This window comes from Bos grunniens, chromosome 2 (genome assembly GCF_055505025.1).
Source record: "Bos grunniens cultivar Pamir isolate PY7600 chromosome 2, Bosgru_T2T1.0, whole genome shotgun sequence".
Taxonomy (NCBI): domain Eukaryota; kingdom Metazoa; phylum Chordata; class Mammalia; order Artiodactyla; family Bovidae; genus Bos; species Bos grunniens.
The window spans coordinates 99,399,747-99,420,052 of NC_141166.1; the positions used below are offsets into that span (position 1 = coordinate 99,399,747).

General features: G+C 42.0%; 1 protein-coding gene across 1 annotated transcript in view; it reads left to right on the plus strand.

The window, feature by feature from the left end:
• Positions 1-20,306, plus strand: part of TANC1 (tetratricopeptide repeat, ankyrin repeat and coiled-coil containing 1) — a 341,829-nt gene continuing 321,523 nt past the window's right edge. The window contains exon 1 of the mRNA XM_086355114.1: positions 1-83. The gene's annotated coding sequence lies outside the window, so the exon portion shown is untranslated. The remainder of the gene's footprint in view (positions 84-20,306) is intronic.

The following is a 20,306-nucleotide window of genomic DNA, read 5'->3' on the forward strand; positions in this document are numbered from 1 at the left end:
GTACACTGAAGTTGGAGCACAACTGAACGAATGTTGGATTTCACCTGGCTGGACACTAGAACAAGTGAGCAGTAAAGACGAAGGTATTTGTAAAAGAATGACTCCAATTACCCAATGAACAGAATAAATCCATGCTTGAGGTACCAGCTATGCAAGGGTGCACAGAAATGAAAAAAAAAAAAGGGTTTAAGAGTATTTTATTCTCCCCCCAACCCTACCACTTCCTCTTCACCTCTTCTCCAAAACAAACAACTGGGGAGAAAAAAAAATCACCCTAAGAAACAAATCAGAAATTGAATTTCTTTATACTTTTTGAATTTTATCTAGGACAAGCGCACCATTGCATTTTCAGTTTTCAGTGCCTGGGGCATCTAATCTAGCCCTGATTTTCGGGTGAGTGACAGGAATCCTTTCTAGATGAGCTAAGGAGCAAAAGGTGCTGACAACAGGAAGAAAAAAGTCTCAAGGGTTCAGAGTCTCTGCAGGGTCAGAGAGCTGGCAGCGGGGGAGACAATAGGAAGGGTGTGGTCAGAGCACCCTTGAGGGTCAAGGAGGCAGGTGGCTAAGTGTTGCTGAAGAAGGGAATGAGGTTACTGAAAATGTCACTGGGATAAACAGGGTTATAGGACGGAGAAGAGGCCCACAGGTCCCCGTGCCAGCCTCAGTGAAGCCAGAGAATAACCCAGTGCTGAGTGGATGCCAAATGCAGTCGGCTCACTGAATGTAACTGGTTAGCCACACGTTTCCGTAACTGGACCTTCATCTAATACAGCCTCGTAGGCTCTTGCCTGGAAAATCCCATGGATGGAGGAGCCTGGTGGGCTGTAGTCCATGGGGACGCTAAGAGTCGGACACGACTGAGCGACTTCACTTTCACTTTTCACTTTCATGCATTGGAGAAGGAAATGGCAACCCACTCCAGTGTTCTTGCCTGGAGAATCCCAGGGACAGGGGAGCCTGGTGGACTTCCGTCTATGGGGTCGCACAGAGTCAGACACAACTGGAGCGACTTAGCAGCAGCAGCAGCAGCAGGCTAGTTACATTGAGTAACAGGTTTACATGGAATACTGATATAATTACACACTGATTAATAACATTGAATGTGTTTCTCACATTTGTCAGATTTTAGCAAAATTAGGCTCTGATATGCAACATTAATTTCATATACTGCTTACTTTGTTTCCTATTAAACACACATATAAACTTCTTCCCAGTTTTTCCCTTGACAAAAGGAAATATGTTATCTTCTGGAAATTTTGTTTTTAAGCAGTTATATTTGGATTCAAGCTGCCAGGGGAGACTGTTCTGTACATTTTTACTTGACACTCAAAATGAGCTTGTAGAGAAAGCTTTCTATTCAACGTAAATGCTGCTTTTCTTATTTAAGTCTCCAGAGAAAAATTACTACCCAGGAATGATTTTTTTCAACTTGTTTTCATTTTCCCTATGCCAGACTAAGTATTCCTGAGAGAAAACAGACCTTTTCAAGAACCCAGACTCAGTGCCATGATATCCCATTCTGAGTGAATTAACATTTTTTCCCACTGAGATGAGTTGAAAACAGACTATAAGATAACCTGTTGACTCCTAGTTAATCTTTTGTTTTACAACAGCATTAGGCTGTCTTTTCTCCTTAATGATTTAAGCATCTGATACTCGGTTTTCTTGTCAGATAAATGAAAAATCTGGCTTTATACTGTCTTGAAGTTTGTAGCTAAATATTTATCTCTGGCTGAAGAAAGAGAAAGAAGGTCAGTTGTTGGTGGTAGAATGTATTTCTGCATACATCCTCAGAAATTGTGCAAGATGGTAACATAATTACTGCTGTTGTAAACGCTCAGGTCTGCTGAGTAAAGGAGGTTCTTTTTGTCTTCCCAACAATGTTCACTTAATGTTCTCTTATTTTCCTTTGCTAATCAAGACTTCTGTAAGATCTAAGGTGGCATTGGCTCTAATCCAGGAAATTTGTGGGGTGTGAGGAGTCCTTTCAAAATGAAAGCAAAAACTTTACATCCTTGATATGATGGAGTAGGAGGCTTCCCAGGCGGTGCTATGATAAAGAACCCACCCGCCAATGCAGGAGACGTAAGAAATGCAGGTTCAGTCCTTGGGTTGGGAAGCTCTCCTGGAGAAGGGTATGGCAACCCACTCTAGTATTCTTGTCCAGAGAATCCCATGGACAAAGGGGCCTGGCAGGCTACTGTCCATAGCGTCGCACAGAGTCAGACACAACTGAAGCAACTTAGCAATCATGTCTGCAGGTGACGGAGTAAGTACTCAATTATTCATTTAGATGGAGAGGGGATATTTAGGAAAATAGAATAGATGGTATAAAAATCTTTGTTATTTAGTGTGGCCTCTCCAGATATACCACAGAGTAATGTGCTGTGTTTGCAAATTGCTCACAGGTTCTGGAGGGAGAGACTGTCAAACTTGCTTTCCTATCTCCTTGGAATCTTCAGAATGGGTACAGAGGGGTCTTTTGTGATATAGAGACTCTTTAGGAAAAATTCTGAGAACTACTAGGGTTTCCTCAGTAGGAACGTTTGTGTTACACTTTAAACCAGGTGCGTTGTTTTCCTATTGATTCTGTAACAAATTACCACCAACATAGTGGCTTTGAAAAAACAGATTAACTATCTTAAGTCCTGGCGATCAGACGTCCAAAATCTGTCTCGCCTTGTGGGTTAAATCAAGACGTCAACAGGGCTGGTATCTTTTTGGAGGCTCTAGAGGAGAATCCATTTTCTTGTCTTCCCCAGCTTCTATCGGTTACTTGCCTCCATCCATTTACAAAACACATCACTCCGCCTTTGGCTTCTGTGGTCACATCTCCTTTTTCTGACTTTGATTCTCTTGCTTCCCTCTTGTAAGAACCCAGTATATTGAGCCCACCTAGATAATCCCGTGTCAACTTAAAAAATATTCACAACCTGAAAGTTGAGAGTTATATTTTATTTGGTGAGAATTTTGGGGACTTCAAGCCCAGTAGACAGCATCTCAAGTAACCCTGAGAGAACTGCTATAAGGAGGCGAGGGGAGGAGTCAGGTTATATAGAAGTTTCACCACAAAGGGCAGGTAGCCTGAATAATAAAAAAATTATTGTTAATTAGGGAAAACCAGATATCCCAGGTTAAGGAATTTAGCACGTTTCTATGTACGGGAAGATGCAAGAGTCTGGGCACACTGAAATCATCCCTTTCATATGCATGTCAGCTCTCCTGCAATAGTAACCTGTGTTTTTCACATCCTGGGCTCCCTTGGGGCTCACCGTAGAGGGTGGCCGCAGCCTGATGGCTGCTAGAGCACAGGTATTCTCCTTCCTGAGTGCCCTTAAGGCTCACTGGCTTACATTAGAGGGCTGAAATCACTGATGACTATGACATCCTTGTTTACTAACATGATGGGAAGTATTCCATTTCTCACCAGGTTAATCTTCACATCTCGAAATCTTAGTCTCATCAGCACAGTCCTTTTTGCCTTGTAAGGTAGCATGTGTATGGGTTTCAGGAATTAGGATTAAGTTGTTCAGCCTGAACCACCAGGGTGGCCCATGTCTCTTCAGATCGGGGACTAAGCCTGTCTTCAGTCACAGCAAGCTGAACCACACAGTCAGTGTACCTTCTGCTGGATCCTCCCCCACTCCACCACCCACTTCTAATTCATCCAGGAGCATCCAGGACATAGTCGAACAGCTGTGGAGAAGAACTCTCCAGTCAGTGCAGAAAACCCAAAACAGTGTTTCAACCCAGAAGAAAAGGATATGGTGAATGAGCACGAATGATGATATGATCAAAATGTACTTCTATTCTTGCCTTCCATGGCCTTTTCAAGATTTGTTCAGAGAAGAGGTGATCCTGCCTCCATGCCTGTGTCTCAACCAAGGCGCTGTTAGCATTCCAAGCAGAATGATTTTTGGAATATTTAGCATTCCAGTCCTTGCCCTCTAAATGCCAGTGGCCTCCCCACTAACCATCATGACAATCAAAACACACTGTCACACATTTCCTAGGGAGGGGGATAACCCAAAAACTCATTACCCATACCGAGGCAGGCATGGGACTCATCTGCTGACTCCCAGGGCCTCAGGGAGAAATTGCGTTATGGTCCTTTTTGGTCACAGACAGTCTCTATTCAGTAATTAGGATGCCTGATCAATACAAAAATTAAAAGTCAGATAGATTTAGGGCTGCTGCTGGAGAAATCTGCTTCCCCTTATCCCTCTCAGGGCCCCAACTTACTAACTTGAGTGGAGAAGGATCGGGAAAAGCGGGTGAGAGAAGTTTCCAAGTTACTTGCTAAAAATCACAACTGATTTTTCCTTTTGTGGGTTTTTCGGAGAGTCCCGTCATTGGAAATTTCTGGTACAACTCTCAGGAAGTATAGAGTGCATTCCATTCTCAGGGCCACACCCTCTCCATCCCTGCCCTGGTACTGGCCTCCCCACCTTCCCCCATCCTTTGATTTCCCCCTCGCTGCCCCAGGACTCACCTCCCTCTGGGGTAAAGGATCATGAATTAGAAAACTGTTCTCCATTCTGCAAACAGTCACCATGATGGGGCCTCCACTCGGAATGTCACATCTATGGCATCTTAGTATTTAGTCGACACTTCCATTGTAACATCCCGTTATGGGAAGGAATTAAGACTGTTATCTCAAAACAAGTCAATAAAGCTGATTCTTCAATGACTAGAGAACCTCTGGGTCTCTGAGTTTCTGCAACATGGTAAAATACATACAGTTATTTTTTATAATCCGATACCTTTTCAAGTTGAATTTTGAAGATAATATCTAAAATGCTCTTTGTCTGGAAGAGGGTTTAGGAGATTTTTTTCTCCTCCCTCCCATTAAAATGCTATTCTTCTCCTTCCTACTAAATCTTAAAGCTTTTATTTTTGCTGCTTTATACTCCAGTCCCTTCAGAATGGAGGTTTGGGACCCACAGATCACTTCTCATTCTTACTCTTTTTTTTTTTAATTTAAGGAATACCTGGAACACAGAGGAGTGACTGATGCAAATATGATGAAAATAAAATAACCTGTATCATAGTAACAACTAGTGATGTAGCACTTCCCAGCTTATGAAGTTGTCTTTATACAGTGTTTCTCCTTTGATTCTTGTGAGGTAAGGATGAGGCAAGTCCGGTTTTACAGATGAAATAGGTGAAGCCCAGCAGAAACGGAAGGGGAACTAACATGTAGCGAATACTGTTATGTACTAGGTGATTTTTTCTGATACATTTATCATCTCATTTGGGCTTCCCTTATAGCTCAGTTGGGAAAGAATCTGCCTGCAATGCAGGAGACCCGGGTTTGATTCCTAGGTCGGGAAGATCCCCTGGAGAAGGAAATGGCAACCCACTCCAGTATTCTTGCCTGGAGAATCTCATGGAGAGAGGAGCCTGGCAGGCTACAGTCCATGGGGTCGCATAAGTCAGACACGATGTAGTGACTAATTAACCACCACCACCACCACCATCATCTCATTTAGCGTCCCTAGTGAACATATAGGATAGATATTATCATCATCCTCGGGAAATTGAGGCTTAGAAAACTTAAGCTCCCCAAAATCATACAGCAGGTACCTTTGTCTTTTTGCTGTACCATATATTTAATCTGCTTTTTTGAACTAGAACTTGATCAGTTACCCATAAAATGCCTTTGATATTCACTCAAAACCAGAAAAAAAAATGTCTAGGAGTGTTTTTGTCTGTTTTATTGGATTCTAATGCCAGCAGAAAGTCAGATGGCCAAAAGAGCTGACTTTTATGGCTCCCAATTTTGGCATTTAAAAGGGAATGAAAAGGAACGTGAGTTTGAGGAAATAGCAGTGCAAGCCATCGCACTTTATAAAACAATTCCTTTGAGACTAATCAAACCAAGACGAACACTGAATCATTTCAAGTGAGACAAACCCAATCCCATCTCCACGTTGCACATGAGGAGCCCAGAGCTCAAAGCTCACAGGACTGTTGGGAGAAGGCTACATGCTGGAGCACCCTGTAAACATTTCCAAGACCTTCTTTGCCCTTTGTCAGCCGTACATTAAACAGCTTCCTCAGCCCGTGGGGCCTTCTCTTTTGCAGGCCTCCTACTGGCCAGGGCCTTGTACCCATGATTTCTCTCTTTACCTATCATTCTGGGAAAGCCCTGATCCCTCCCTCTGCTGCAGAGTTCTGTTCAGCCCTGAGTACTTGGGCTTTCTTGAACCCTTTGTCCCCTGAAGTTTTATAGCTCTTGCTGACTCTTCTACCCAGCATAGCACTTCCTAACGTATGGTATTCTTTGCTGTTATGTAAGTTCAAGTATTACAACAATCAAGCCTTTATAAATCATTGAGCTGTGGCAAAGAACTGTGTGATGCAAGTTCAGATGTTGATATTTTATTGAACTCGGGACATCCTTAAGAAAACAAAGAGCATAAATATTTAGCAGCCGTCAGGTGGCTACCCATACAATAGTACCCTATCTAGGAGAGTCTGGCTAGTACTGCACAGAGGACCCTGTCTAAGAGGATGAGGTGGTGATTATATGTAAATAATGGGGGAGAATTAAGAAAAGGACAAGACAAGCCTCAACACTGAATGGCTCCCCAGAAGGAGACCTCTCTTCTCTGAACTTTATAACCTCACTTCAAAGCAGTTTTACGGTGCCAAGAACTCTATGACTGGTCAGTATGAGCACAAGGAACTTCTTGCTTTTAGAGCAATCGATGATGGAATAGAGCGCACGGGATCAAGCTGGGAACTCATCTGTGTCTATTTAGCATCAAAGTGGTTAAAGCACATTGTGGGTTTTCAGAAATGGGTCTGCACTGTCTAGGGATAGAGTTCACGACTGCCCGAGGGAGGTTCTTTCAGATGGCCAGGAAAAAAGGCTCAGATGTCTTGACTTCAAGGACAGGTTTTTGGTTGGGTTTTTTTTTTTTTTTAACCTTACAACAATCTCATTATTGATAACTTTCTTGGATCTAAACTCTACTTCCCATATCATATAACATCCAGGTCAATTCTATAAGCTTCTGATGCTCATAACTTTCAGTATTGTTTTACATTCTCCTATTTTTTTGTCTTAACTTTATTATTTTATTGCACTTTTTAAATTATGTAAGTTTGGTATGTACAACATTTATTCCTACTTCTGTGTTCCTTACAACATGCTCACCACCACCAATTTACTTTCCGTCTGTCACCGTACAGTTGATCCCCTTTCCCCTACATACCACCCCTCCCTCTGCTCCCTCCCCTCCCCTAACCACTATTCTGGTCTCTGTAAAGTTGCGGCTTTGTGTAAAACAGAAGAATAAAGCCATGAAGCTAGACCCTCAGGCTCTGAAGTCAGACTAAGTAATTCAAATTCAGCCTGTCATATCCTTGAACTGTGTGTAAATTGTTTAACCTCCCTCAGCACTGATTTTGTCATCTGTAAAATGGAAAGATTAATATCTAACTTATAAAAGTTTGAAAATAAATAAAATAACACTGGTAAAGCACTTCATACTATGTCTGGTACTCAAAACAGTGTGTGTTCTTTCATCAAGGAAATCACTAAGAAAATGAATAGGCAAGCTACTGACTGGAAAAACACATACAGCATATTTATCTGGAAAAGTATTCATATCCAGAATACATGAAGAACTGCTACAAGTCAAAAATAGATGAACCACTCAGGTTGGTTTTTTTTAAATGGGAAAATAGGTCACAAAAAAAGAAATACAAATACATGAAAAGGCATTCAACATCATTAATCCTCAGGGAACTGCATATTAAAGCTACAATGAAATACCCTTTCCACCCAAAAGCGTGGTTAAAATGAAAAAGACTGATGATACTGAATGTTGACAATGATACAGAGCAACTAGAATTCTCATCTGTGGCTATTAGGAGGGCAAAATGGTACCATCACTTTGGAAAACAGTTTTACACTTTCTCATAAATGTAAGTGTACATTGATCCTATGACCCAGAACCAAAGAAATTAGAATACATATCCACTGAAAGAGTTGAGCGTGTATCTCTATAACAGCCTCTTCTCTTAGGCTCAAACTGGAAATAATCCAAATGTTCATCAACAGGAGAAAAGATAAATTTTAGCACATTCCTGCCATGGAATTCTACTTAGCCATGAAAGGAAACCAACTATTGATACTCACAACCACATGGAGTTGGTTTCTTCTCTCCAAAGAAATGAAAGAAGTCGGACCCAAGACTTCTTGTGGGGACAAAGAAGGGGACATAGTGTCTGAAGCACAAAAGAGGCACATTAGTCTATGGAGCTCTGGTATAAGAAGAGTTGACTAGAAGGTGCAAGAGAACTTTCTGGGGTCATGAAAATGTTCCATCAAGTTTTGGTTGGTGGTGACGATTTTCAAAATTTGCAGAACTGAGCATTTCAGATCTGTGGATATAAGTGTGTTAGATTGAACCTCTGCAAAAGATAAATAAATGTTGCTTATTACTTTGTTATTATTATAACCAATCCTCTCACCAGCAACACTGCAAGCTAGGTGGAGAACTGAACACTATGAGCCTCAGCACAGGATGCTCCCACAACTCGGCGGCTCCAACATTGTACGGTCCATTCAAACCGAGCATCTGATGTTCCCTGGTGACTTGGCACACTCATGACTCTGATCCTCTCTCAAGTCTCTAGCTGTTTCTAGTGCTGCCTCCGTCTTTACTTCTCTTGGCTTCTGACTTTTCCTATTTCCCTCTCTTATCCCCAGAATGAATAAGATTGTCAACATGCTGTCTGACACCCCTGTTGGTCTGATTCTCGTGTCCCACCGCTTCAGAAGCCTCTGCTTTCCTTATGTCTAACATATAGAGTTGCCGTTGTTAGACCCTGTTTCTGCCCTTTTTCCAGTTTCTGAAGACATAATTGACATATAGCACTGTGTGAGTTTAGGATGTACGGCACAATGACTTGACTACATGTATTGTGGAAGGATGACCACAATCAGTTTCGTTCACAGCCATCATCTCATACAGATACAAAAAGAAAAAGAAAGAAAGAAAATTGTGTTTTTCCTTGTTACGAGAACTCTTAAGTTCACTCTCTTGACAACTTTCAAACATACTATGCGGCATGGCTAGCTATCGTCTCCGTGTTGTCCTTTACGTTCCCAGTCTTGGGCTTTCCTGGTGGCTCAGTGGTAAAGAATCCACCTGCTAATACAGGAGTTGTGGTTTTGATTCCTTGATTGGGAATATCCCCTGGAGAAGGAAATGGCATCCCACTCCAGTATTCTTGCCTGGGAAATCCCATGGACAGAGGAGCCTGGAGGACTATAGTCCATGAGGTCACAAAAGAGTTGGACATGACTTAGCAACTAAACGGCAACTCATTTATCTTATAACTAGAAGTTTGTACCTATTGACTACCTTCATCCAATTCCCCATTGTCTGCTTCTGGTGACCACAAATATGATCTCCTTTTCTTTTCTTAAAAAAATATGTTTTTAATCTCCTTGTCTACGAGTTTTGGGGGAAATGTCTTTTATTTTTTAAATTCTAGATTCAAATATTTTTACCCATAATCAATCTTTCCACAATTCCTCCATCTTCACCCCTAGGTAACTTACCATTCTACTCTCTATTTTTATACATTCTTTTTTTTTTTTTTTTTTTGGTTTCACGTGTAAATTAGATCATACACTGTCTGACTGTGTCATTTAGTATAATCCCCTCAGGGTTCATCCATGTTGTTGCAAATAGCAGGATTTCCTTCTTTTTATGGCTAAATAATATCCCACTGTGTACATGTGTACATACCACAACTTCTTTATCCTTTCATCTGTTGACAGCCGGTTAGGTTGTTCTCATATCTTAACTGATGTCAGTATTGCTGCTGTGAACATAGGAGTGAAGATGTCTCTTTGACATAGTGTTTTTACTTGTCAGAACCTTATTTCTGGTCCAGTCTGTTTGGCCAGATTGGCAGGGTCTCATGACACACTTCATGGCAGCTTGGGTGGAAGTCAGGAACTCAGGGGGCTGTGGATGGCGGGCATTTGAAGGTCCATGAGCCAGTCATTGTAATAACTTTGTCCCATCACACACAGTGTCACTGGGCCCCCCAGTTTATAAACTTCTGGCTCTAGTTTTGGGGCACATCAGGAAAGATCCAAATGCATGTTTTATACCAGTAAGGCTATACTAAGACTTGGTCGTCTTACTGACAAATTCACAATGCTACCACGATACATAGTTAAATATATGCTTGATGTCAACTGTTAACTTCTCCCATACCACCAGAAAAAAAACCTGTTGATGAGCATCACCATACAGGGCAGGATAATTTTAGGTTTTCAGGGCCTGAGCTGAGTGATTTTTCAGGCAGCTCTTGCAAGATGAGGAACTGGCTGGAATTAGGCAGAGTTTACAGCACAATAGCTGTGCATTTGTGGGTTCAGTGAGGCAGAGGTCTTAAGGGGCATCTTTATGAGCAAGTTGTTATTCTTTTATTTTAATATTTATTTGTCTATGCCGAGTCTTCACTGTGGCATGCTGGATCCCATGCAGCATATGGGATCTATTCACTGACTAGGGATCGAACTTAGGCCCCCTGCATTGGGAGCATAGAGTCTTAGCCACTGAACCACCAGGGATGTCCCACAGTTGTTATTCTTGACTGGGAAGATATTTAGTTGGATCATACTCTTCTCTTCCAAGAGTAAGAATTTTTTGGAACAGGCAGCTAACTTATTTCTGTCTGACCCAGCATCAGTTAACCGAGAGAGAGCTCTGATTTTCAGTTCTCACAGGCTGACTTGTAAATTTTTAAAGCAATTTCTCTCATATTCTACTTTAATCTTCTGCCTTCAAATCTGTCAATCACAAAACGAAGTTTTAGTGTAAGTTGTAGCTGCTGTAGACCTTGGTCCATGAAAGCAGGTCATGATGGTGTGGTTTTTGTTTCTCAAATTCCTGTGAGACAGTTGGATGCTTTTTACATTCTACTCATTGTTTTCATTCTATTAGGTGGATCCAGTGCACTCCTCAATTTCTTCATTTGTAAAATAGGGATGATAACTGTATCTTTGTTCAGTCACTCAGTTGTGTCTGACTCTTTGTGACCTCATGGACTGCAGCACGCCAGGCTTCCCTGTCCATCGCCATCTCCTGGAGCTTGCTCAAACTCATGTCCATTTAGTCAGTGATACCATCCAACCATCTCTTCCTCTGTTTCCCCCTTCTCCTACTGCCTTCAATCTTTCCTAGCGTTCTTTCCGATGAGTCCGTTCTTTGCATCAGGTGGCCAAAGTATTGAAGTTTCAGCCTCAGCATCAGTCCTTTCAATGAATATTCAGGACTGACTTCCTTTAGGATTGACTGGTTTGATCTCCTTGCAGTCAAAGGGACTCTCAAGAGTCTTCTCCAGCACCACAGTTTAAAAGCATCAATTTTTCAGCACTCGGCCTTCTTTATGGTCCAACTCTCCCTTCCATACATGACTACTGGAAAAGCCATAGCTTTGATTATATGGACCTTTGTCAGGAAAGTAATGTCTCTGTTTTTTAATATGCTGTCTAGGTTTGTCATTAGCTTTTCTTCCAAGGAACAAGTGTCTTTTAATTTCATGGCTGCAGTCACCATCCGCAGTGATTTTGGAACCAAGAAAACAAAGTCTGTCACTCTTTCCATTGTTTTCCCATCTCTTTGCCATGAAATGATTGGATGCCATGATCTTCATTTTTTTTATCTTTATTTTTTTAATGTTAAGCTTTAAGCCAACTTTTTCACTCTCCTCTTTCACCTTCATCAAGAGGCTCTTTAGCTCTTCTTTGCTTTCTGCCATAAGGGTGGTGTCATTTGTATCTACCCCCATGCAAATGTGGTGAGAATTAAAAGAGTTACGTAAGTGTGAAGATCTTGAAAATGACTATCATTATGATCTCCTCTTTTCCCCAGCCCCAACCCTGCAGCCATCTGTTATGGCATAAACATATATATCCTGACAAGTCCTTCTGTAGCACCTGCCCCAGGTCTCGTGATCCTCACCTCTCACCCTCAGTAACCAGGTGCACCAGGATGGCCACAGGAATTATTTAAAATATTGAGAACCTCCCATCTGAGTGTACCTGTGCCTGGATTTCTGCCTCGCCACACCACTACCACCTCTTCCTTGGGATAGTTGCTTTTCTCTGTCAAGCAGCCAAAGTGTAAGTACCTTTACTGGGCTCCCAAAAAGGGCTCCAGACCCTGCTTAGCCCAGTTCTCCCTCTACTCCTGCCTCCGCTCTCGGTTTCAGCCCTTACACCCTTTTCCTCCTTCCTTTCCTAGTATTAATAATATGCAGCTTTCTCAAAACTATCTCCATAAGCCATGGGGAGACATACACGGTTATAAGGAATGAATCTCATTAAGTTCATCACTTGAGTTTAATTCCATTTAGGAATCTAGTTCTACCAGAGCCAATGTTATGCTGGCTACTGAACAAAGGATTCTTCTCAAATGCTCAGCTAGAAAGTGTTCTCAGCTGGTAAGATTAATGCTACATGAGCCCCAAGGCTGAGATCCAAGAGATCATCTCAGCCTCTGGGGTTCAGCCGACTCCCTGGCCCTCTGCCTGTTCCTACAGGATTTGGTAGCAACCTTAGGGCTGATTCTGATGCATTATCCTGGAATTCAGCCACTACCAGATTAAAGCATTTCTCTTCCATGGGTATTCACCTTTGCTTTGCACCTAAATGCCTGGTCCCTCCTGCTTTTCTCAAGATGTGAGGCTGTTGGAGGGATCAGAGACGTTCTTGTTTACCTACTGATTTTTCCAGTCTTGTGGTGCATGTGGAAGCTGAAGACATCACGTGGCCTGCACAGGCAGACTCGCCTGAGATGGGAGTTGGGGTGGGAAGCATTCACCATAGGCCTCCCTTGTTCTTAGCTTTTTCCACTGTTTCAAATATCAGTAGCAGAAGTTCAGCTGCCTCAGGAGTGGGAGGAGGCACAGCCTGTGTGAGAAGGAACAGATGGCTGCAGTGGGGTGGGGGCCCAGCCACTCTCCATGCCCTGCCCGGCTTGTCCTGGCATGTCCACTGACTAGCACAGCCTGGTATTGCCCAGGCCACCCCTGCTCTCTCCCACTGCCTTTTGTCCTCCACTGGAGCCAGCGTCGTCTTCAGCAAGAAGTCCTGTTATGCTCTGCTCCACAGCCTTTGTTGATTTTGCAGACTCCCGGATAAAATGCCAAGTTTTTAGCTTGACCCATTCTCCACTAGTCACAGTGTTCCTGTCAGACATGACTGCTTTCTCAGTCATATCTGACTCTTTGCGATCCCATGGACTGTAGCCCACCAGGTTCCTCTGTCCATGGGATTCTCCAGGCAAGAATCCTGGAGAAGGCTGCCATGCTCTTCTCCAGGGGGTTGCCCTTCCCCAGGGGGTTGCCATGCCCTTCTCCAGGGTATCTTCCCAACCCAGGGACTGAACCTATATCTCTTAAGTCTCCTGCATTGGCAGGCGGATTCTTTACCACTTCGCCACCCAGGAAGCTCATACCCTCTCATCATTCCTAAAGTTATTCTACCCGCAGCCACTCCCTAGACTGCCACAGGACAAGGCAATTTCTTCCACCTAGAATTCCTAAAATTGTCACAATCATCCCACCTTCCAAACTCCTATTCACCTTACAGTACCCACTCTGACATCTCTTCCTCTGGAAACAGCTTTCCCAAAGGCCTCTGTGGGAAATAGTTGTTCCTCTTCAGAGTCCCTTAGCCCTGGATTCATACATCTAATACCACAAATTTCAGGTTTTATTATAATTTATCTGTTTATATCTCTCTCTCTCACTAGGCTGTAAGATCCTTAAGGACAGTATCCTTGTCATAAGTTGATGTTCAATATATTTGATGAATAAATTATTTAAAGCCTAATTCACACTGTGTCCCTACAGTTCCTTCTTAAGCTTTAAGGGGCTTCTCAGTGTTACCAGTATCTTTTGTCTCCCCCTTTTGCCTTCCCTTTCACCCTTCCTGGGGCTTAGGGGAATTTATGGTGACTGTGAAGTGGGACACCTATGTCTCTGGAACCTTCTACCTGCTCTTTTGTGATGCCCCTTTGAGAACTCTCTCCTCCTCCAGATGCCCAGAGGGAGAACAAAGCAAAACCCCATTAGTGAGCAGCTGTGGGCGAGTCATTCATTCAACATTCTAGACAGCAGGTCCTCATCCGTGAAATGGGAGGTTTGAACAGGCAAAGGCTAAAAAAGTTATCAGTAGTTCTGACAATCCATAAGTCATAAAGAAAGCAACTGGGACTCTAGGCATCCTCAACTAATAGGACGATCAGTTCTGTACAGAGGGCCTTTTCCGTGTCCCATATGACATCCGTCTAAGTGTTTATCTGTGAATGAGGCCAACTTGGGTGGCATCTTCCTGTCCTGGCACATCGCCGCCCACCACTTCTGACTCAGAGCCGCCTCCTGAGTTGCCAGCGAGGCCCCTTGGGAGCCTTCATTTTTGGCTTATTCATGTTCATGTGACAGCATTTTCAGCCACTGCCACCTGTAGAGTCCAAACTCTCCATATCAAACACTGCTTGTATTCTTCCATCTCCTGAAGTCCCAAAAGCCACCACTCACACCGTGGACTCTTTGCAGAGCGTCTCAGAAGTGGGGAGGCCAGCTCCTTGCATTCCGTGGAGCTCTTAGCTGGGGATTCTTTGAATGACTCTGCATAGCACAGGGCACAATTCCATGGGGCACTCTTACTGCTGAGATCCTTGTGGACTTGTTCCTGCAGGAGAATCACTTTCTGGCTGATGGTGTCTGCCAGATGGTGTCTAGCAAGGTGTCTGAGGAAAAGATGCCTTTTCTTACTTGCACAAAGGTGCTTTGGGGGGTTGCTCGCCCCTCCCCCCTTTTTAAGGAAACTGTGCCACAATAGGGTTATGCAAATAGTAGTGATCATCAATGTTTCCATGTAACAAATTGATGTTTTTTTAAATTGTGGTAAAATATAAGTATAAAATATAAAATGTACCTTCTTGCTGCTGCTGCTAAGTCACTTCAGTCGTGTCCGACTCTGAGCGACCCCAAAGACGACAGCCCATCAGGCTCTACTTTCCCTGGGATTCTCCAGGCAAGAACACTGGAGTGGGTTGCCATTTCCTTCTCCAATGTATGAAAGTGAAAAGTGAAAGTGAAGTCACTCTGTCTTCGACTTAGCGACCCCATGGACTGCAGCCTACCAGGCTCCTCTGTCCATGGGATTTTCCAGGCAAGAGTACTGGAGTGGGGTGCCATTGCCTTCTTAACCACTTTTAATTGTTAAATTCAGTATTCTTTTAAGTTTAGAGGTATTAAGTATATTCACACTGTTATACAGCCAATCTCCAGAACTCTTTATCTTGCAAAACTGAAATTCTCTATCTACACTCATTGAGCAACAATGGCCACTTGTTCCCCCCCCAGCCTCTGGGAACCACCATCCTACTTCCTGTCCCTATGAATCTGAGTGCTCTAGGAACCTCATATAAGCGGAATCATCATAAAGCATTTGTCTTTTTGTGACAGATTGACCTACTTCACTTAGTATAATGTCCTCAGAGTCCCTCTGTGTTGTAACATGTGACAGGATTTCCTTCCTTTTTAAGGCAGAGTAATATTTCCTTGTATGTGTAGACCAGATTTTCTTTATCCATTTATATATTGGCAGACACTTGGGTTGCCTCCACCTTTTGACTACCATGAATAATGCTGCTGTGAACATAAGGATGCATAATTAATATTTTTAACATACCAAAAGGGTTGCATGGTAAGTAACTCCCTTGGGCCTTTGAGAGTGCCTATGGGGTTACTTGTATAAACCCCATTTCCTTTTGTAGGTATAAGGATAAGATTCTACTACTCCCACCCCACACACTGCAGGGTCTTTTTACATAATTGCTCTCCCAGGCCTCCCTCACATAACCAGGACAGAACACTTTTAACACTCCTCCTCCAAACAGCAAAAGTATTTTCAGAAATAACTATGCAATAAAATAAATAATAGTGATGGCCAGAAAAAAAAAATGCAGACAGTGCTCATTGTGCTTTATTGAACTTCGCATATATTGAAAACTGGAATTGACTACAGTTTAATGTCTGCATTAACATGACTTTACTCCTGTAAATTTACCAGAAAATCCTTGACCAGGAAGGTTAAGTTGAATTTTCTGAGAAATCAATTTATCCAAACAAAGACTGTCAATTTGCCCTTGGTAGGGTGTCTTAATTTGGATTGTTGTAAAAAAAAAAAAAAAATGCTGTAGTCTACAGCATTGGTGGCTAAAACAAAAGATATTTAATTTCTCACAGTTCTGGAGGCTGGGAAGTCCAAGATCAAGGTGCTGATAGATTAGGGTCTTGGCAAGGGTGCTCTTCCTGGCTTGTGGACAGCCGCCTTCTTGCTGTGCATTCGTGTGGCCTTTCCTTAGTGCATGCCCATGAGAAAGAGAAAACTCTGGTGTCTCTTCTTCCTCTTATAAGAACACTAATCCCATTATGGGGTTCTACTCTCTTGACCTTATTTAAACCCAAGTACTTTCCAAAAGCCCCACCTTCAGATATCATCAGACCGAGGTTTAGGACTTTATCACATGAATTTTTTGGGGGGATTCACTCAGTCCATGACACTAGGTAAATAGTTGCTGAGCTACTTCTCAAAGCAATAGTTAACTGTACTTTGCAAGTGATTGTTTACTTTTTACTTACTTATTGTTTACACTTCAAAATCCTAACTGTATCCACCAATATTAAATTATTATATCTTGAACTTTATCCAGTCCCAGTCGAGCCTGACGTTGAAAGAGCCTAAACACCTTCTAAACAGCCCACATCTGACCTGCCTCTTCAGAGAGACTTTGTTGTTGCTCAGTTGCTAAGTCGTGCCCAGTGCTTTGCACCTTCATGGACTGCAGCACGCCAGGCTCCTCTGTCCTTCACCATGCCCCAAAGTTTGCTCAAATTCATGTCCATTGAGTGAGTGATGCTATATAACCATCTCATCTCTGTCCTTCAGTGTTTCCTGGAGTTTGCTGAAATTCATGTCCATTGAATCGATGATGCTATCTAACCATTTTATCCTCTGTGGCCCTCTTCACCTTTTGCTTTCAGTCTATTCAAGCATCAGAGTCTTTTCCAACAAGTCAGCTCCTTGAATCAGGTGACCCAAGTATTAGACCTTATCAAGATAGTGACCTCCACAGGGCATCAGCAGTCATCAGTATAATGAAGTCAGTAAAAAAAAATTTTAATAAAAAACAAATATTATAGGACACAAAAGAAAACATGTAATGGATTTTTGAAAAGTCAACTAAAACTTATTCATACATTTGGTGTGTTACAGAAATGAATAACATTAGTTTCTATTTTTGAGCTTTCATTTCTGCAAATTTGTCAGTGATCATTGAAATCAATCTTCTTCACGTGTTTAATAGACAGTAGAGCAGTCTCCACTCAAATTAAACAAAACACTTTTAATTATTTTAATTTTGACAGTCTTTTTCCAAATGAGGCAATACATATAAAAAGAGCAAAAAACTATAAGGATGAGACTTGCAGAGATCTCCAATAATCCTATTTCACAGAAAATCCCAGAGATTGAAATATTGTCCAAGTCTTTGTTCCCTCAGGATGTATAGTAACAGCTTTCAAATGTCTCTGTAGTCCAAAAAAAAAAAAAATCCCCTAATATATATTCACCAGAAAAATTCATCATAAATTTCTACCTTATTTGGTTATGCTTCCTAAAGTTTTCCTTTGCAAAAGTCAGAGTGAAAGTAAACGCTGACTGTATCTGATCTTTTGCTTTAGAATGAAGCTCCCATTCTTGGTCAAAATGATGGAAGCATCAAACATGGTCCTCTCGATGCTTCTGGCAGTGTAAGACCAGCATCTTTTGCTACTTGTCCTAACTTGCTTCTTCAAAATGTCCATTTCCCTTACGCTTTGTTTTTGCAGAGTTACCACTTTTCTCCACAATTTGTATGTGCCAGTCTTCAATGAACATTCCTAAAGCTCAGCATTTCCCTGTTCATTGTTCTAGTCAATTCTGGTTACAGGGAATGACAGAATGAAAGTTACTCGAATTCTGTTAGTCTTTATAATCACTATGTTATTACTGATTCTTTCAAATCTGTAGTTTAGACTCAGGAAAATGTGGTTCAACTGTGCCCAAATTTAGGTCTAATTTAGGTCCGATTTATCATGAATTTACTCCTGAAAAAAAATGTGTATAGCTGAGTCTGCATGTGTCATAGGCCAACTGTATAACTGGAAGTTCTCCAAAAAAATTTCTGTGATATGGAACACAATGTTTATGAAAGGATAAGTAACACAACTGTGTTAATTAGAAACATATGCATGTTATTAAAACTAAACAGAAACCATAGTTGTTTAGAATTCAGACCAGGATAAGTATTTCAGGGGGGAATATGTTATCACTGTCATTGTTTAGAATTTCCAGCTGATGACCATGTGATAATAAAAAGCAAGCCCTTTTTAGGTTGGTTTTAGTATTGTTTTTAATTTCCTTTAGACAGTGCATCTCTTATGCCTGCAAAAAAAAAGGCTGTTCCTACTGCCCTCTTGTCTGTAGGCTACCACCTCCTAAGGTCAGCCAGGGATGGAGACTGGGAGACAAGAGAGATTAAGTAAGACTGTGATGTACTTAAGTATCAGGGCTTCTTCCTCCTAAACAGAACACCAGGGGAGGGGACCACCAGGAGAATATACTGGTTAATCTAAGATTTTATGTTTATTCAGTTCCCCTTGCCTGAATTGGTTTAGGCATGTTGAAATTATAACCTTTAAGCATGTTGAAATTGTGGAAATTATAGCCAAAGAGCCTTGAAGAGAAGTCTGTTGTGAGGCTTTCAAATCCATCAGTGTACCTCAAGCATTGTCTATAACTAAGACTTACACATAAACTATAAATAAATAACATACACGAATGGGCATTTTTACATGTATGTCAAAGTACATATGGGCTTCCCCGATGCTCAGTGGTAAAGCATTCACCTGCCAGTGCAGGAGACACGGGTTTGATCCCTGGGTCAGGAAGAGCCCCTGGAGTAGAAAATGGCAACCCACTCCAGTATTCTTGCCTAGAGAATTCCATGGACAGAGGAGCCTGGCAGGCTGCAAACACGGAGCCACAAAGAGTCTGAGCACTCACACCTAACCTAATTGCTTTATGTTTCAAAGGAATTCTTTGTTTGTTTGTTTGTTTGTTTTAAATGTATTTATTTTTTAATTGAAGGATAATTGCTTTACAGACAATGTTCTTTCTTGGTCATCAAATAGCTCAGTTCAGTCTCTCAGTCATGTCTGACTCTTTGAATCCCCATGGACAGCAGCATGCCAGGCTTCCCTGTCCATCACCAGCTCCTGGAGCTTTCTCAAACTCATGTCCATTGGCTCAGTGATACCATCCAACCATCTCATCCTTTGTCGTTCCCTTCTCCTCCCGCCTTCAATCTTTCCCAGCATCAGGGTATTTTCCATTGAGTCTGTTCTTTGCATAAGGTGGCCAAAGTATTGGAGTTTCAGCTTCAGCATCATTCCTTCAGGACTATGAATGAATATTCAGGACTGATTTCCTTTAGGATAGACTGGTTTGATCTCCTTGCAGTCCAAGGGACTCTCAAGAGTCTTCTTCAACACCACAGTTCAAAAGCATCAATTCTTTGGTGCTCGGCTTTCTTTATGGTCCAACTCACACATTCATACATGACTACTTGAAAAACCATAGCTTTGACTATACAGACCTTTGTTAGCAAAGTAACATCTCTGTTTTTTAATATGCTGTCTAGGTTGGTCATAGCTTTCCTTCCAAGGAGCAAGCATCTTTTAATTTCATGGCTGCAGTCACCATCCACAGTGATTTTGGAGCCCAAGAAAATAAAGTATCTCACTGTTTCCATTGTTTCCCCATCTATTTGCCACGAAGTGATGGGACCAGATGCCATGATCTTCGTTTTGAGTGTTGAGTTTTAAGTCAGCTTGTTCACTCTCCTCTTTCACTTTCATCAAGAGGCTTTTTAGTTCCTCTTCACTTTCTGCCATAAGGGTGGTGTCATCTGCATATCTGAGGTAATTGTTATTTCTCCCATCAATCTTGATTCCAGCTTGTGCTTCATCCAGCCGGCATTTCACATGATGTACTCTGCATATAAGTTAAATAAGCAGAATGACAATATACAGCCTTGACGTACTCCTTTTCCTATTTGGAACCAGTCTGTTATTCCATGTCCAGTTATGTTGCTTCCTGACCTGCATACAGATTTCTCAGGAGGTAGGTAAAGTGGTCTTGTATCCCCATC